General features: G+C 51.7%; 1 protein-coding gene across 11 annotated transcripts in view; it reads left to right on the plus strand.

The window, feature by feature from the left end:
- The first annotated feature begins 3,376 nt into the window (after nt 1–3,376).
- Nucleotides 3,377–18,800, plus strand: part of Prrc2b (proline-rich coiled-coil 2B) — an 85,874-nt gene continuing 70,450 nt past the window's right edge. For 8 of the 11 annotated variants that reach the window (XM_087651321.1, XM_087651328.1, XM_087651326.1 and 5 more), the window contains exon 1: nt 3,377–3,541. The gene's annotated coding sequence lies outside the window, so the exon portion shown is untranslated. Of the gene's footprint in view, nt 3,542–3,694; nt 3,832–4,190; nt 4,288–18,800 lie in introns of those variants that run through there. The other 3 variants (XM_087651327.1, XM_087651322.1, XM_087651325.1) reach the window with 3 other exon arrangements.

Raw genomic sequence — 18,800 nt, forward strand, 5'->3', positions numbered from 1 at the left:
ATTTCCAATTTTTATTTTCTTGGCTACTAGCATCAAAACTGAGCTCCTGCATGCATGTATGTGTTCTACCTCTAATCAACCCCTGAAGCCCATATATGTGTTACTGAATGACCCAGTGTAGCTAGTCTTTGCTAGTAGGTTCTTCCCCCCACTTATTCACTGCCCCCCCCAGTTTCACCCCCTATTACTAGACAGCAGAGAACGATAGTGGGAAGAGAGAGGAAAGGAAAGATCCCTGAATAAAGTCAGGGGTCGAAAAGGGGGCGGTGTTATTGTTAGACTACTTCCTGATGATTAGAGGTGTTGAATTAATTCCTTGTTTGATCTTCCCAGTCAAGATAGCTAACTTCTCCATGTTTCTTTTAGGTGTGTGACTAATTAACAAACCATGGTCAACAGCAATTGACAGCAACCGGCATCCAAGTAAGAATTCACTCAGCCTCTCGGGGCCCTAGCATTTATATACCCTCTGAAAAAGTCCCCAGGATTCCAAAAGTCACAAATTCCCAGAAACTATCTGTAGCTGGCAAAATCACATGCCCGCCAGAGCAGAAGGCGAATCACAGTCAGCGGCTACGGACATTCTGAGGCAGCCCCTTGCGTACCCCACACCTGGGATTAAAACTACAAGGTAGTCTTATAGTATTTCATGCTGGGTGCTGGGAAATGATTTTAAAAGATTTATTCATTTTATGTATGTGAGTACATTGTCACTCTCTTCAGACACACCAGAAAAGGGTATCAGTTCCCATTACAGATGGTTGTGAGCCACCATGTGGTTGCTGGGAATTGAACTCAGGACCTCTGGAAGAGCAGTCAGTGCTCTTAATGGTTGAGTCATCTCTCCAGGCTCCTGCTGGGAATTTTTAATGAAACCAAAACACCAAATTTGTCTCTACAGTGACTTCTGCTTCATCAGCCATCTTTCTCTCTCTAAAAACATTTCTATTCGTGTGTGTGTGTGTGTGTGTGTGTGTGTGTGTGTGTGTGTGCAGTAGACCAAAGAGGACAGAAGGGTGCATCAGATCTCCTAGAGCTGGAGTTATAGGTGGTTATGAACGCCTGATCTGGGTGTTGAGAACCAACCTCGGGTCCTCCAGAAGACCATTAAGTCCCCATCTCTTTGGCCCCCCTCTTAGCTGCTCTTACAAAGACTCGGTGATTATTTATGTTGGAGGCACCCAAATAATCCAGAACCCTTAACTGAGTCTTATCTGAAATGTCCCCTTTGGCCATTCTAACTCGTGGGTTAAAACGGGGTGTCACTGATGGTGGAGGTGGCTTTATTGTGCCTGCTACAAGTCTGCCTTTCTTCCCTCCCCAATGGGAAGAGCATCAATGCCTATCTTTTGTGCTTGGTGAGGGTTGAGTGAGAATCCAGGGCTGGGGGCAGAGGGCTGTAGCTCAGTTGACCTAGCCCATACAAAGCCCTACGTTTGGTTCTCAGCACGGAGTGAACTACACATGTGTAATCTGCACTTGGGAGGTGGAGGCAGGGGCATCAGAAGCTACCTTGTCATCCAGACTGGCCTCTAACTCCATATGTAGCTCAGGATGACTTTGAACTTCTGACTCTTGCCTCTCTCTCCTAGGTGCTGGGATTCCACACCTGTCTACACTACTACATCCTGCTTGACTTATTTATCTTTGAAACAGGGTCTTGCTGCATAGCCTTAGCTGTTCTAAGGCTCACTGTGTAGCTGAGTCTGGTCTCAAATTAACAGTAATCCTGCTTCAGCTCCTCCAGCGCTGAGATTACAGGTATGTGCCTCCACCTCCCGGCTGGGCTGGCAGGCTTAACTTAAAGAGGAGATACTAGAAGTGGCCATGGCTAGAAAGCAGTAAGGTTGGAGAAGCATAAGAAAGTTATAAAACTACCCAGAATCCCAAGCTCCAGGCACTGGGCCTGACATTCCATTGACGTTTTTTGTTTGTGTTTTCCAGGGCCTTGGAAAAGCTATATATCCTCCTAGTCCCTCTTTTTTTCTTACCTGCTAATCGGCACAGTAATAAGTGCTTCAGGGTTGGCGTTCAATCACACAAGCCCAGCCTGCTAACATAGGGCCCAGGGGCAGCTGGGCTTTAGTATCTTCCAGAAAATGCCTAAGATGCCTGTGGTCCTACATTTTTGCATAGAAACGACAAGTTCGACTGAGTTATAGCACCAACTATTTTTTTTATTCACGTTTTCGTTTCTTGAATTTTATTTTTAATTGCCAGGGTATGTGGACTCACTAGGAGAACTCTCCAAAGGTAGCACCCCACAGGTAACCTCGAGGGGAGCCATTCTCTCACTCTCCCAGACCTTTTGTTTTGCGTTCACACGAATACACACCCAAGAGGGGTGGTTTACACCTCTTAAACAAAAGGGCTGAAGTGTCTATGCTGTCCACTTGTTACAGAAGGGAAACGTTGTAATGGAACGGAACAATGTGCTACTTCTGCGTGTTTCCCTCTTGATTCGTCACATTCTAACAGGTCGGAACAGGCGGGACCTCAGAAGGTCTGTCCTGAGGCGCTGCAGCTCTGCGGGTGGTGGGAGGCAGGATCCAGGCCCAGTCCCTTTTCTGAGTCCTCCCTTAACTCTGGCCTTCCAGGCCTCAGGTCTGAATTCCCTGCCTTCTAGGGCGCTGAGTCCTCTTCAGAGTCCTCTTTATTCCCCACACCCCTTCTCATTCCCACCTCAGAGCTCTCCCTGGGGTCCCCTCCCAGTCTATTCCGACTTCTTTCAAGGGCCCCTCCCCCACCCGTCGAGGAGACCCTCTCCATCCTGATCCACTCTCTACGGAGATCGCTCTTGACCAGGAGCCTCTCTCCACGAAGATCCCTCTGAATCTCTATAGATGTATCTTGCCACTGGGCGCCCCTCTCCATCCAGTTCCTTTACTTTTTCCCCATTTGAGCCGCCCTCTCCATTGCAGCCCCTTTGCACCCGGGTTTTCTCCAGGTCCCTTTCCACCTAGGCTCCTGCTCCATCAAGGTCTTTCCACCTAGGTTCCTTCTCCATCAAGGTCTCTCCCCACCTAGGCTCCATCAAGGTCTTTCCATTCAGGTCCCATCTCCACCTAGACTCCTTGTCCATCAAGGCCCCTCTGCACCGCGTCCCCTCTCCAGTCGAGCCTCCTCTCTCTAGGTCCCTCTCTTCCGCAGCCCCTCTGCACCGCGGCCCAGCTCGCTCCCCAAGCTCTCTCCCTCCCTCCCTCTCTCCCTCTCTCTCTCTCTCCCTCCCTCCCTCCCGGGACAGGGGCGGCGCAGCAGGGGGCGCTGCGCGGGCCACCGTGCGGGCGGCGGGCGGGGGCGGCGCGGAGGCGGAGGCGGCGGCGGCGGGGGGCGGGGAGCCGAGCACGGGCGGGAGGCGGCGGCGAGCCACAGCGCCGAGGCTCCAGCGAGCGCCGAGGAGCGGGAGGAGGAGGAGGAGGCAGGAGCGCAGAGCGCCGAGCCCCGCGCCGCCGCCGCGCAATCCGCCGCCATCCGCCGCCCCCGCGCCCGGCCGCCGCCCGACCGCCATCGCCCGGGCCCGTCGCGCGCGGACGCAGACCAGGTGGGCCGGGGCCGGGGCCGGGGTTGCGCTTTGTCTCCACGGCGGTGCGCTGCGGCGGGCGCGGGGCTGCGGCCTGGGCGGCCTGCTCGGCGCTCCCCAGCTCGCCATTGTTGTGTCTTGGCGGCCAGGGCGGGAGGACGGCGGGCCGGGCGGGGCCGGGCAAGGCTGGCTGCTGGGATCGAGCCCGAGGGCTCTCCTGCGCCCAGGGACAGCGACGAGGCCGCTGGGGCGGAGGGACGCGGGACCCCGAGGCCGTCCGGAACCGCAGGCCGAGCGCCGCCCCGGCTCGGGTGGGTTCGGTTGCGGGAAGCGGGGAGGTGTTTTCACGGCACCCGGAGCCGCCGCTAAAAATGTTTAATAATAAACAGGATGTCGCTGCTCGGGGCCTGCCAGATTGATTTTTGTTTTTTTGTTTTTTTTTTCTTCGTCTACCTTTTAAGAGAGAAATGCAGACCTATTGAGATGGTGGGCCTCTCTGTAGAGGATCTGCCTGGACAAAAGTGGACGCTGCTGCCTTCCTTTCTTTGTAAATATCGTGGGGAGACGGAGCCCACTGTTAGGCAAGAATAGGTGTCGCTCCCCCCTCCCCCCCAGGCAGTGGTGAGCTTGAAGGAAGTGGGAGAAGGGGGGCGCCGATGCTCTCCGGAGTGTGTCATTTGCTAAATGGCTGCCTGGGAGAAACCTTTATAAAAGCTGTCTTTTGCACGATAGTTACATTTCGCCTACGGTGTTTCTTTCCTGGACAGGTTAGCGTGTATTTCGGTGTGTTGTCTGTCTGCATTGTATATCTCACTTGGGTTTTCAGTCCGTCTGTCTGAAACCTCAGCGACCTTTTTCTAGGCAGTACAACTGCAGGGGCTTGCATTGTATCGTAATGTCTGCACCGTCGTGGTGCAAGCTGGGACCTGAGGGGTACAGGCTGTGGAGCGGGATGCTTGCTGCCACCACCTCCAAACCGAGGGACTCCTCAGCCTTCACTGGCAGAGAGGCATGACTTGGCATGCCGTCGTCGGTGCCCTGTAGTCTCTCCGTGCTGTCAACCTAGGACAGAAGGCTGGCCACTTGTGGTGTCATCCATGCTGGGGCATGCCACAGGTGCTGGTCTGAAGTGGCAGCGTTGGAGAAGGGATTCAAAACATTGGGTGTTGTAGGACGACTGGAAGTTCCAGGCCAGCCTGGGCTACGTAGTGAAAACCCAACAAAATACCCACATTCTAGGGACTCGGTCAGTGCTGGGCCTCTGTGGGGAGTAAGCACCGGAAGGCGTGTGTAGCCTTCGTTAGAGCAGGGTTTTGTCTATAGGGTAGCTGGCTTTGCGTGGACTGGAACCGTACAGGATGGATGGGAGAGGCAGGAACTCTCGAGTCTTGACTTTGGAAGGTAACTGCCCTCCTTGGGGATGGGCAAGTAATTGTTTGGGGAGCCTTCAGCTTGTTCAGGCAAGTGTGCCTCTCGGAGCCCTGTTCAGTTTCTCTTGAGTGACTCTATCCGAGTCTCTGAGCCCCAGCTCTTGCATCTATAAAATGGGATTAATAAGACTGCCGGTGTATCTCGTGGGAGCCTCAGGTAAGGTTCACAGCAGAGTGTTTCCGGCCCGGGAAGGTGGTAGACTTGTACTTTCTCGTAGGTTTCTTGGTTTTGCTGGTTCCTTTTAATTCCTGACTTTCCCTCCTGTTGTGTGGCTTATGGAATTGGGGACCCCCGCCCCCCGCAAATGCCGTGGCCAGCAAATTGTTTGATATTTCTTTATCACCCTGTGCCTAAAACCTGGGCTGCTGCTAATGGGAGACTACAAAAGGGTTTCTGCTAATACAATGTGGAGACAGATACTGGTCTCGCTCTGAGTGATGACTGAGGCCTAGATTTCCTCTTGGACAACCCTGGGTAACTTGCTGATCCCCACTTGGATAAACAGTGACTTGCAGTCCAGGAGGTAGGTAGGGGTGTGTGTGTGTGTGTGTGTGTGTGTGTGTGTGTGTGTTGTGTCGTTTCATTTCCTTTAGCCATTTGCTGAGTTTTAAGGCACTTTCATGTCCCTCCTGGCTTTTATTTGCTTGCCATTTAGCTCATCCTTGCTGTCTGACCTTCCTCCCCTGTCTGGTCCTGGCCACAGGATTTTAATTCTTGGGGAGTTCTAGCAATGCCGATGCTGCTTGTGTGGGACCTGCTCCTGTCCTTCCCACTCTTCCCTGGTCTGGAGAGGGTGAGGGACGGGGAAATCCCAGGGCACTTAAGAGTCAAAAGCCTTGGGAGAGTGGAGTTTCTGGAACAGCCGGTCAGAACTGGTTCCTGAGCCTTGGGCTTTGCCCTGCCGCCCTCCATCCTGTTTGAATTTCTGCTCTCTCCCACCCGCCCCCCACCCCGTTCCTTTTTCCTTTAAAATAAAAGATTATTTTATTGTATTTTAAAGCCCACCCCACCCCCCTCACCTCACAGAAAATACCAGCTCACAGCTAATGGCTGTGGGTTGGCTCCATCTCTCATTGTTCTAGAGTTTAAGATTGATCATTTCGGGGTTAGTTTCTATTTCAAACCAGAATAGGCTGGGAGGGCCAGTGCATGTATTTCTAAATTCCATAATGAGACTCCTCTGCTGTCAAATGTTCGGATCGAGTTACAGGCCAGCAGGTATTAATAGGGCCTGTCCATAGCAGGTCTTAAAACAGTACTTTTTTTTTTTTCTCTTGGGAAAAAAAAAGGGGGAAAGAAAGAACATTGCCAGCAGACATCCGTTGGGCTCTGTGCTGTGAGCCTTGTTTTGTTTGCTTTTGAAACGAGTATAGTATACAGAGGCAGGGCCAAGTGAGTTTAAGGCGTTTTTCGAATTATACTCGATTATATTTATCGAGTCTGTGTCTCCGCCTGTGTCCGATGGTACTCCAGTGGTGGTCTCAGGGCAACCTGTGGGAGTTGGCCCTGTCTTTCTGCCCTGTGGTTCCTCAGGATCAAACTCAGGTTGTCAGGCTTGGCCGCAGTCACCCTTACCGCTGAGCCATCTCTCGGCCTTCAGTCTTTCTTACTTGGATTTGGATAGACCTGGGCACGTTGGGATGGGGCCAGAGAGGGCTAGTGGTGCTGGGAGCCGTGGAGAGAGATAGGTGGACAGCCTCCTGGAGCTGGGGACATGGGACATTGTTTACCACGAGCATTTGGGTTTCACAGGGACCCTTTGGCATCCTCACCTGGGAGCTGGCAGGCCTGGGTCTCTGCACAGGTGACACTGCTGTTTACACAGGCGGGCCTGAGGGGAATCTGTGCTCCAGAAGGGTGTTTGCCTTGGTGACTTGCTTGAGCTTTGTTTTCTGCTGTACTTTCCCCCCCTTCTACTATAATCTTTCCAGAACATCGTGGATTGTGTAGTGACGCTCGTGTGGGGTTTCTCATAGCAGAAGGAGGTGGCCATGCCGGGTGAAGTCCACTGGCAGGGGCTGTGGTCTGGCATGTTTGCCTTTGTGTCTCTCCCTCTAGCCAGCCTAGGTCCTTTATCCCTTCTCTCTGACCATTGGCTTCTTCCTCTTTGGCTCTGGGAGGAGCTGATACTCCGGTGGTCACAGGGCTTTCCCCGCCATTGTGCAAGGTCCTATAAAATAACGTTACCCCTAGTAAAAGTGATCCTTGAAAAAATTATTAGGAGACACTGACAAGGATTACTAAGAAAAGACAGATACAATTAATTACCTACCCCACCTGCTAGACTGGAGAGGCCTGCCCTGAGCGTGCTGGCGTCTTTACAACTGGAACATTCTACACGTATGCACTGTGCACCAGGGACAACCTGGTTGTCCTCGTGGATGTTGCGTTCCATGTATCTGTTGATTTATTTATTCTTGCAATTTGTCAGGCATTTCGGTGGTTGTTACCTGTCTTTCCCCTCTCTTACGACTTTTCTGTCTTGGTTTTTATTTCTGGTTATCTTCCTTCCTGCAGTGGAATTCCTAAGGTTTTTCTCTTTCGAAGTTTTCTTTTTTTGAGACAGGGTTTCTCAGTGCGGCCCCGGCTGCCCTGGAACTCGCTCCGTAGACCATCTCTGGCCTCGAACTCATAGATGTCTGCCTCTGCCTCCTGAGTGCTGGGATTGAAGATGCTCATCACCACGATGAGCTCCTAAGTTTCCAGTCCTGTCCGTTACCTTCCTCTCTCATATATATATATATATATATATATATATATTTTTTTTTTTTTTTGGTTCTTTTTTTCGGAGCTGGGGACTGAACCCAGGGCCTTGTGCTTCCTAGGCAAGCGCTCTACCACTGAGCTAAATCCCCAACCCCTCTCTTATATTTTTGGTTGTGAGCCTAGCCTTTAACGGCTGAGCCATCTCTCCAGCCCTGCCTTCCTCTCTCATGGTGAGCATGAGATGACTTCCGTCATGAACCACCAGGTTCTGGGTGGTTCTGTCTGGGTTAGGGTCTTTTTATTTTTTTAGATTTATTTTTATTATTTTAGTGTTTATCCGTGTGGATGTGGGCACGGGACTTCGGTGCCAGAAGGGTGCTGGACGCATTGGAGCTGGAATTACGGGTGATTGTTAGCCTGATGTGCCCGCTAGGAGCCAAGAAAATAATTGATTGATCTTAGTGCCTCTCCGTCTCCCCAGTCCCCGGTTCAAGGTTTTCATCACATGCTGGACTGAGTGTAGAAAGGTGCTTGGCCCAAACCCCCAGTCCTTCTGGAGGGGGAGGGGCGTGTGGGTACTTGGCAGGAAGCTCCCCCCCAAGAGAGGCATTGGGGGGAATGTCCCAAACTGTCATTACTTCTTTTTTTGATGTGTGCAGATCAAAGGTGAGAGCCACCACCCCAGCTAGAGGGTGGGTGGTGGTTTCTTTTTGAGACAGAATCTCTCTCTGGAGCCTTCCTTCGATGGGGCCTGCAATACACTTTGTAGACCAGACTGGCCTCATACTCACAGAGATCGGCCTGTTTCTGCCTCTTGGGTGCTGGGATTGACGTGCTCTGGTCTGGTTTATAAGCCAGGGTGGCTTTGCCTTGGCAATCCTGCCTTTACTTCCCAAGGAGCAAGATCACAGTGTGTGCTGCGGCCTTGGTCCTGCTTTTCTTCGCTCCTTGTTCACAATTTGTAAAGTTTTAAAAAATACCCTTTACTTTAATTTCTGTGTGTATGTGTGCCGTGTCCCTGCACATATGCATGTGTGCATGCATGCATGCTTGTGGAGGTTTGAGGTTACATATTTCACGTCTTGCTGGCTCACTCTTCCCCCTCACATGAGACCCGGTCTCACTCGAACCCAGAACTCACTGCTCCGGTCAGTGTAGTTAGGAACGCAGCCTTCTGTCTCTCGGGTGCACTGGGTTGCAGGGTGCCCACCTGACCTTTATGGGGTGCTGGGCATTTGAACTCTGAGCGTCAGGCCTATACACAGGTACTTTACACACAGAACTGTCTTCCCCGACCCCTACAAATGATTTTTACCGTAGTAAAAATGTGTTGTTTGTAAGGTTCCAGCTCAGTGGAGTGGGGCACACACTCATTACCAACCATCTTCAGGTGGCATCATCCTCCCAAACTGAAAGGCCGTCCATTAAAGATTGAGTCTTCCAGCCTCAGGCAGCCTCCTGTCACCAGTCAGTTTCGTTGAGTTTGACGGTTCTGGGTCCCTTGTATAAGCAGAATGACCCACCGTTCATCGTCTTGTTACTGGCTCACTCCATGGTGTGGTAGGTTGCCGAACTTCCTGAGGCAGAGGCAGGAGGATCAAGAATTTGAGGATAGTCTAGGCTGCAGAGCCAGACCTTATCTTTTTTTTTTTTTTTTTTTTTCTTTTTTTTCCGGAGCTGGGGACCAAACCCAGGGCCTTGCGCTTGCTAGGCAAGCGCTCTACCACTGAGCTAAATCCCCACCCCTGGACCTTATCTTAAAAGCAAACAGGACGGGGGCTGATGGCTCAGCAGGTAAAGGTGCATGTCACGTGACCATGCCAGCCCAATAGATGGCCTTGGAACTCTGGTAAAGCAGGAGAAAACCAGACCTCAGTAGTTGCCCTCTGACCCCACACACACAAGAGGTGACAGTCCTGCCACATCTACTCCCTATCCCCTGTGCATACACTGTTTTTGCATGTGCCCGCGTACTGTATTTTCTTCACCCTTCCGTCCGTCCATCCGTCCGTGTCCGTCTGTCCATCCATCCGTGGATGACAGCTAGTAAGCACAGCTGTTTTTAGTCTGTGGGATTTGTTTACGCCAGTATGAGCTGTTGCTCCCTGTGTCATTGTGCTCTCAGGTCACCTGTAAAAGGGGGTCTCACTAGAGGCCACCAGCATCAGCTTTACCCTGCCTGGAGTTTGTGGCAGAACTGAAATAAGCACTCCTCTGGAAGCAGCACGCCGAGGCCTGGGGTGATAAACACGGCTCTTACATTGAAATCAGAAACTGCAGATCCCTGGAGAGCGCCCATGCTTTTCAGGGTACCGAGGCCTTTTTGAATTTGGACATTCTGTAAGTGCCCAACCTCCCAGCATGCCTTGGGTCATGCTTTTGTACAGATGAAGGGGTGGAAGAAGGGCTGTGGCCAGCGCCCTTACCCAGGTTCCTTTGTGTTCTCCAGAGCCTTTTTGGGCAGGTGGTGTTTACAGACAGCCCAGAGCTTAAAGAACAGCTCTGTTCCCACAAGGACAGAAAATACAGCCCTGTCTGGGAGGGGCCAGGTCCCTCCTGCCTGGGTGACCCGTCTGTGGGACTGAGTGGGCTCAGTGTTTAGAAGTCATTAGGGAGAGCAGGGGGTTGTTTTGAGACACAATACGACTTTTTCTGGTGTTTGTTTTTCCAGCAAGTTAATTTAAAAAGTACATATGCATATATACAATACCGGTTTACACACAAGAAGAAAAGGGGGGGCGCCAAGAGGAGTACAAGTGAGCTCCCCCGAGCTCCCCCGCCCGGGGAGGAAGCACTGTTTACACTTCGCCGTGTTTATCCTACCAGACTCAGTATACGGGTAAATGTAGGCTTAAAGGGCTTAGGGAAAGGCTGTTTCAGAAAACAGACCCCGGGGGTGTGGGAGCTGGGGTGCAGCTGGGGGACTGGGGTGCAGTTTAGAAGCAGAGCACACACAAGGTCTTGGATTTTGGATCCAGCACAGAAAAACAAACAGATCAACCATGGAGTCACCTATCTGTATCACAGGGTGCGTTTTCAAACATACTGAGTGTTTCTTCTTATTAATCGATACAGATAGGACTTATTCTTAATATTTTAGATATCGTGCTTATTAGTTTTTGAGAAACGCACAAATGTATAGAAACAAAACAAAATAGCGCAACCATCTATATATAGCTCGGTCCCATGGCCCAAATATTCCCAGTAGACTTACTTGTTTTTTGGCTGGCCTGGGAATGGCTTTGTATACAGGTTACCTTCAGCTCCGAGGAGGTCCACCTCCCTCCACCTCCTGAGTGCTGGGATTAAAGGCATGAGCCACCATGCCCAGCTTAATATACACAGGCGTGGTGGTGTGAGCCTTTAATCTCAGCACCCAGCAGGCAAAAAGTAAAAGTCTTAAAAAAAAAACAAACTTTATTTACAATTGTAAACTATGTCATGGAGAGAAAAGCAAGACCAAGATGGGTAGCACACAGTGTAATCTTGGTACTTGGGAGGTGGAGGCAGGAGGATTGCCATTCAAGGCTAACCCAGGTTACCTAGTCAAGCACGGTAGCTCACACCTTGGACACCAGCGTTGGGGAGGCAGGTGGATCTCTTGAGCTCCAGGCCAATCGCGGCTACGTAGTGAGATCCTGTCTCAGAAACTGTGTGCTCGAGCGAGATCGGTGCCGTGGTGCGTGTGTGTGTGTGTGTGTGTGTGTGTGGGGGGGGGGGTGTGTGTCAAAGGACGGCTTTCCCCTCAGAAGTGTGAAGTGCGTTAGGTAGACTGTAAGGGCACTTGTAGACTCTGCTGCTTTTCTTTCTCTTTGTAAACCGGAGCTGTGAGGGCGTGCTCCCCGTGCGAGGTCTTTCTCTCGGAGGTTAGAGGTCGTGACCTGCAGGTCGGTGTGTCAGAGCTGATTTGCCGATAGGTATCTGCAGTGCAGGGCGGTGGCGGGAGCTGCTCTGGTCTGTCAGGTGAGGGCCCGTAGACAGTGTAGTGGGACACGGCCAGCTTGCTCTTGTTAGGGGCTAAAGAGATGGTCCTTGACGTTAACTTTGCCCTTCCTTACTGGCGCCTGGTGCAGGCAGTGCAGAGATGCCTCCCTTTGGCGTTTTCCGCGGCCTTCCGTGGTGTGCAGTTGAAGCTCCTATAATGGCTGTTGCATAGATTTCCCCCAACTCCTTCCTAGTAACTGTTATTAACATTATTATAAAATTATTAAAGTTATTATTAAAATGTGTATGTGTGTGCGGGTAGGCATGCATGCCGCTGTGCATGTGTGGAGGTTAGAGGACAACTTAAGGGAGGTGGCTCCTTCCTCCCAGATAGAGTCCAGGGATTGAACTTGACTTGTCAGGTTTGGCAGCAAATGCCTTTACTTGCCGAGCCATCTCACTGGCCTCTTGTTGTTGTTGTTGTTTTTTTTTTTTAAATCTTCTTTTTGTGTGTGTGTGTGTTGTGGGGTGGCTGAGGATGCTCTTGACTTGGCTGCGGCTTTACAACTCCTAAAGAGTGACTGAGAGGGGTTGGGGATTTGGCTCAGTGGTAGAGCACTTGCCTAGGAAGCGCAATGCCCTGGGTTCAGTCCCCAGCTCCGGAAAAAAAAAGAAAAGAAAAGAAAAAAAAGAGTGACTGAGAAAGAGTATAGCAGGAGAGGCTTGGGGTGTGGTTGTCAGGCATCTGTGAAGGGCTACAGCATGCCCAGAGGAGGTAGTTCACACTTGAGCGCCGTCATCCCCACCCCCACCCCTGTTGTGTCTTGTGAACCCAAATCTAGGCATTTACTGGAAGAGAGTCATGGCTGCCACCCCGCCTGCCACCCTCTGCGGTGACCTGCTTTGGGGTCCACTGTCTTCAAGTCCGTAGGTTCTAACACCGAACTGGTGACCTGGGGCCAGCTACTTAAATCTTTTTACCCTGTTCTGCCTGCTTGTAGAACGCTGTAGCTGCGTTAGACCTTCATAGAATGGAGGAGACTTGAAAGGTCGTGTACTTAAACGTTTACAAGGTACCTGGCACGAGGCAAGCAGGCTCTCAATAAACAGGAGAGCTATTAATGGCCCTGAACTCAGCACTCAAGGAGGGCCTAGGGGTTTGGAGTAGGCAGGCTGTACACTTGGGACTCGTTTGTTTACTAGATGCTGAGGCTTCTAATTGCACTAAACTCAGCTGCAGACCCAGATCCAACAGCCCTGCCTTTTCCTCTAGCAGCTCTGACCCCTGAACCAACATTGGCTTTCCTGGGTTGTCTACGGTGCCCTGGGCTCTCTCCACCGTTCCCACCTCTACGATCTCCACCGCCATCTTCTTTTCCACCCAGTAAGGGTGTCAAACGCTGGCTGGTGCCCTTTACGGAGTCTCTTCTCTGGGGGAGGGAATGAAGGCAGGTAGCGGCCTGGAGACTTAGTTTCTTTAGCTGCTCGGGCTGGATGCAGCCTGTCTCACATCACCAACTGTCCTATCTCACTGTCGTGCATGTTGACACAATCCCCGGACGTACTGGTACAGGGTGAGGAACCTGGTCAAACAGCAATGGTATATGTCACTGAGGTGCCCCCTGCCCGCCCCAAAGCAAGGCACCAGTGAACATCCAGACTTGTGACAAAGATGTGCAGCATAAACACGGGAGGTAGAAAATGGAGCCATGGCTCCTCCCCGCTGGCCCTCTCTTCCATCCGGAGGACTACTGTCCTGGGAACAGGCCCCAGCGAGGCTGCTCCAGCTACCACAAGAACTCTGAGCCTTTGACACCCAGCATGCTTCTGCCTGCCTTTGTTTCATGTAAAAGACCTGTGGGATGCACCTCCCTCGGGAAGAGCCCACTGTGCATCTTTGCACATCCTGGATGAATCATGGTGCTGGGCTGGCCAAGTTCACGGGGAAGAAAGACTAGATTTAATTAGCTGGTGAATTCTGCTCTCCTGAGGTGTCAGGGCTCACCATTTGATGCTGACATTCAAGGCCCAAAAGAGATGGGTCAAAGTGAACCAAGTCGCCGAGATATGGACTGGTTAGGATAAGATTTTTATAGGCACAGAGCGGTGTGGTGGGCAGTTCTGTTTGCGTGATGAATGTCTGTGGGTGCGTGCTGTGCTTTATTTTGTTTTATTTTTTTTTTTAGTTTTTGTTTTTTTGAAGTAGGGTTTCTCTATGTGGCCCTGGAACTCTCTCTATAGACCAGACTGGCCTCAAAGTCAGACCTGCCTCTGCCTCCCCAGTGCTGGGGTTAAAGGCACCACCACACCTAGCTGTGATTTTTTTTTTCGGAGCTGAGGACCGAACACAGGGCCTTCCGCTTGCTAGGCAAGCGCTCTACCACTGAGCTAAATCCCCAACCCCCTCCTTTTTTTAATATTTACTTTTTTCTATGAGTATGATTTCACTTGCCTGCATGTGTGTACCACATGCATGCAGTACCCAAAAAGGCCAGAAGAGGGCGTTTGATTCTCCTGGGGCTGGTCTTACAAAAAGCTGCCTTGTGGGTGCTGGGAATCAAACTTAGGTCCTCCGAAGGAGCAGCCAGTGCTCTTAACCGCTATGCTGTCTCTCCATCTGGCTGTGATATTTCTTATGAATAAGCAGATGAGGTATCTGCAGGCTCATAGTTTGCTTTCTTTCAGTTCTCTCCTGCCTTGTCCCCTCTGACCACCATCTTGTCTGAGGGGGGGCAGTGGCCACCACTGCCCTGCCTTTTCTCTAAGACAATGGGGAAGAAATAGAGTGTGAATTTCCTGTAGAACTCTTCCTGAGACCAACTCAGCCCTTTATCTTTAGAATTCAACCTTTATTTTCCTCAGAGAGAAGCCAGGCCTTGGGAGGTGGGGGTGGGGGGGGGGCTGGTTCCTGGTGAGCATCTTTGTAAACAGTCCTCTGGAGAGGTATGTGGCTCTGAAGTAGGGAGGGAGGGGGAGCGCCATCTTGGCTGTGAGAACTACAACCCCCAGAATTCTTTGTGGGTGAAGGTGTTGCGCCAGCCTGGTAGGTGAGGCCTCACCCAAGTCAGAGGGACTCTCAGAATAGCCTCTTGGGGAAGGAGTCTCCTTGGGGATTTAAAAAATATTAAAGTCTCATTGTGAAACCTGGGTGGGGTTCAAACTCAAAATAGATTATGGGTCCATGCCTCTACCTCTGAGCCCCTGGGGCTTCTCTGGAGGCCACCATTGCTAGCTTCTGCCTCCTTCAGCAGGCCAAGGTGCAGAAAGAGAAAGTGGGTGTTGCTTCGTTTTGAGTGGACTATGCTTTTTATCATCCCCAGAGCAATGGGGTTTTGCCCGGCCATTCTCCCGCCTTCCGATTCTTTGAATGCAAACTAAGAAATGTGGTTTGAAGAAATGTCTGGTGGTATACATGTACTGGTCCGAGTGGATGGCGTGTGGTGGCTGATTGCTCCTGTCAGGTGGCCCAGGGAGTGGAGGTGCTTGCCTCTAGGCATAGTGTTGGACTGAGTGAAATCCCAGGATCCACAGGATAGATGGATGGATGGGTTGATGGGTGGGTGGGTGAGTGGATGAGTGAGTGAGTGAGTGAACGGATGGATGGATGGATGGATGGATGGATGGATGGATGGATGGATGGATGGATGGATGGAAGGATGGATAGGTGGATGGGTGGATGGGTGAATGGGTGGGTGGATGGGTGGGCGAGTGGACAGATGGGTGGGTGGATGTGGTCCTGACCCCCCCCCCCACTCACACAAACATACTCACACACTCATACACTTACACACCCCACACACCCCCACACTCACACACATATACTCACACACACACTCACATACATACTCACACACACATACACACACACTCATACACACACATACACACCATACCCCTTCCACAGTCACTCTCACACACTCACACACACACTCATATACACACTTACACATATATACTCTCACACATATATACTCACACACACATACATACTCACACACACACACAATAACAAATAAAAATTATGGTTTTTGAGACAGGGTTTCACTGTGTATATATCCTGGTTGGTCTGAAACTCTGTGTAGACCAGGCTAGCCAGGAATTTAGAGGTGCTCCTACTTTGCTCCATGAATGCCGGGATTATGGTATATGCTACCCTCTGGTTTTTTGTTTTGTTTTGTTTTTTAATTAAGTCACAAAACCTTTGTTGCTCTTGCCTCTGGGGATTGAACTTAGGTCTGGTGACCTGAATGGTAGATGAGGGACCCACCCCCGAGCCACGCCCTAGCCCTGGCTGCAGCTTTTGTTCTACAGATGTAGAGTTACAAATTATCCTTCAACTGGAGTCCTAGTAATAGTCGTGGTCCTCGGAGAATAGTGGTCCAGGGAAAGTGAGCCAAGGAGTGCTGCAGACCGGCTGGGCGGGATCAGTCTGATCTTGGCAACACAGGCCCCGCTGATAAAAGCAGGACCCTTATGGGGGGTGGAGAGGGCCACTCAGAGCTGACCACACTGTGGACGGTTGTGGTCATTCCTAGAGCCCCATGGTTGTCTTGTCTAGCATGTCCTCAGTGGATCTGTGTGTTGGATTGGCTGGGGTTCATGATTTTCAGTTTCCTGAGTTGGCCTGAGTGGGACCTCCGCAAGAGCCACAAGTGGTTGTAACCACTGAGCCACCTCCCCAGTGCCTCTTCCTGACCTTCTGGTGACCTTTTGGATTTCTTTGCTTGACACAGTTCATCCTGTCTGAAGTCACAGCATGCCCTCCGAGTTCACATGTATTTTTGTTTTAATCTTTGTTGTTAATAATGTCCTGGCCCGATTTGTGGTATTTTCTAGGTCTTCTACCGGCCTTGATTTTGTTTAGTTTTAGATGATGGGTTTCGCTTTTTGTGTGTGGGCGTGGCTCCAGGAGTCCAGAAGACAGTCTCTGGGTGTCCTGGCACGTCGGTGGCTGCGAGCTGCCTGTTGTGGATGCTGGCAACCAGGTTCTGGTCTTACCTGCAGAATTGTCTTTCCAGAGGGCCTCCCCATTGCACTGGTTTCTGAGAAAGGGGCTGCAGCATAGGTCAGGCAGGCCCTCCCAGTCACCTACTGAGTCCAGGGTTACAGGGGTGTTTAACATTCCAGGTTGTTTAAGTTCTCCATTTCAAAATCCGTTTTGGTTTGTTTTGTTGAAAGGAGGTGTCTGTCCCATATAGCCCTCTGTGGCATGAAACATTATGTAAACCAGGGAGGCCTTGAACTTGGAGTGGGCTTTTCAAAGGGTGTGAGTTCTTCATTGATTCAAGGGTTTTTAGCAGCTGGGGGTGGAACTCAGTGGTCAAGGGCTTGTCTGACATGTGTAGCCTGAGCACCATCCATCCTGTGCTTCCCCCACCATCATCCTGCTCCCCCCACCATCCATCCTGTGCTTCCCCCACCATCCATCCTGTGCTTCCCCCACCATCATCCTGCTCCCCCCACCATCATCCTGCTCCCCCCACCATCCATCCTGCTCCCCCCACCATCCATCCTGTGCTTCCCCCACCATCATCCTGCTCCCCCCACCATCCATCCTGCTGCCCCCACCATCCTGCTGCCCCCACCATCCATCCTGTGCTTCCCTCACCATCATCCTGCTCCCCCCACCATCCATCCTGCTGCCCCCACCATCATCCTGCTCCCCCACCATCCATCCTGTGCTTCCCCCACCATCATCCTGCTGCCCCCACCATCCATCCTGTGCTTCCCCCACCATCATCCTGCTCCCCCCACCATCCATCCTGTGTTCCCCCACCATCATCCTGCTCCCCCCACCATCCATCCTGTGTTCCCCCACCATCATCCTGCTCCCCCCACCATCCATCCTGTGTTCCCCCACCATCATCCTGCTCCCCCCACCATCCATCCTGTGCTTCCCCCACCATCATCCTGCTCCCCCCACCATCCATCCTGCTGCCCCCACCATCATCCTGCTGCCCCCACCATCCATCCTGTGCTTCCCCCACCATCATCCTGCTGCCCCCACCATCCATCTTGTGCTTCCCCCACCATCATCCTGCTCCCCCCACCATCATCCTGCTCCCCCCACCATCCGTCCTGCTCCCCCCACCATCCATCCTGTGCTTCCCCCACCATCATCCTGCTCCCCCCACCATCCATCCTGTGCTTCCCCCACCATCATCCTGCTCCCCCCACCATCCATCCTGTGCTTCCCCCACCATCATCCTGCTCCCCCCACCATCCATCCTGTGCTTCCCCCACCATCCATCCTGCTCCCCCCACCATCCATCCTGTGCTTCCCCCACCATCATCCTGCTCCCCCCACCATCCATCCTGTGTTCCCCCACCATCATCCTGCTCCCCCCACCATCCATCCTGTGCTTCCCCCACCATCATCCTGCTCCCCCCACCATCCATCCTGTTCCTCCTCACCCCCAAAATCAAGTTTTTGGACTTACTGAGACTTTTCTTCAGTCTTTTCTGTCTTTTCTTTCCTTATTTAGACCAGGCCTTGCTGCATACGTAGCCCAAGCTAGCTTGGAACTAATAGGACCCTGCTGCCTCATTCCCCTTGAGTGCTAGGGTCTAGGCACAGACCGCCTTTGGACTTTCCCCTCAAGGCTGATACAAACTCCTTTCTGAATGCATCTGTGTTCTGCCCCAAGGAGCTGGTGTCTTCCTTGCACCTATTTGAGTGAGCTTTGAGCACCAAGCTGTGGAAATGTGTGTATGCTTTTGTGTTTGTGACTTTCATTTTAAAATGGCTCTGCGTATCTGCAGTCACATCAGGTACACTCTTTTGTCTGTGGCTGGTCCCCGACCTTTACAGAGTAACTCTCTGCTTGTCGCTCCATCGTGGGCTTCAGCCACGAGTCCTTGAGTTTATTTGTCCTCACTGCTGAACAGTGAATAGTGTTTACCCACTGTAGGGGTGACGGGCATCTGGCCTACTTCCGTTTAGATCACGCGGAGGCATCAACAGTCTCGGGTCTTCTGTGTTGGAGCCTGTATGTTCTGTCAGTCACAGGCGGGGTGTGGCTTGATTAGCAGAGCACCAGCAGTGCCCAGAGCTGCCATGGCCCCACAGGCTCGCCATCGTGGTCCTGAGAGGGTGTAGTTTCTGCCTAAACTGATCTCCAGATTCGTGTAACTCCAGGAACAATCCCGGCAGCCTCTTGTTGGCATTTGTTTGTTTAGAAATATACAAACCAATTCCTTAAATTTCTTTGAAAGTGCA

This window comes from Rattus norvegicus, chromosome 3 (assembly GCF_021556685.1).
Source record: "Rattus norvegicus strain SHRSP/BbbUtx chromosome 3, alternate assembly SHRSP_T2T, whole genome shotgun sequence".
Classification (NCBI taxonomy): domain Eukaryota; kingdom Metazoa; phylum Chordata; class Mammalia; order Rodentia; family Muridae; genus Rattus; species Rattus norvegicus.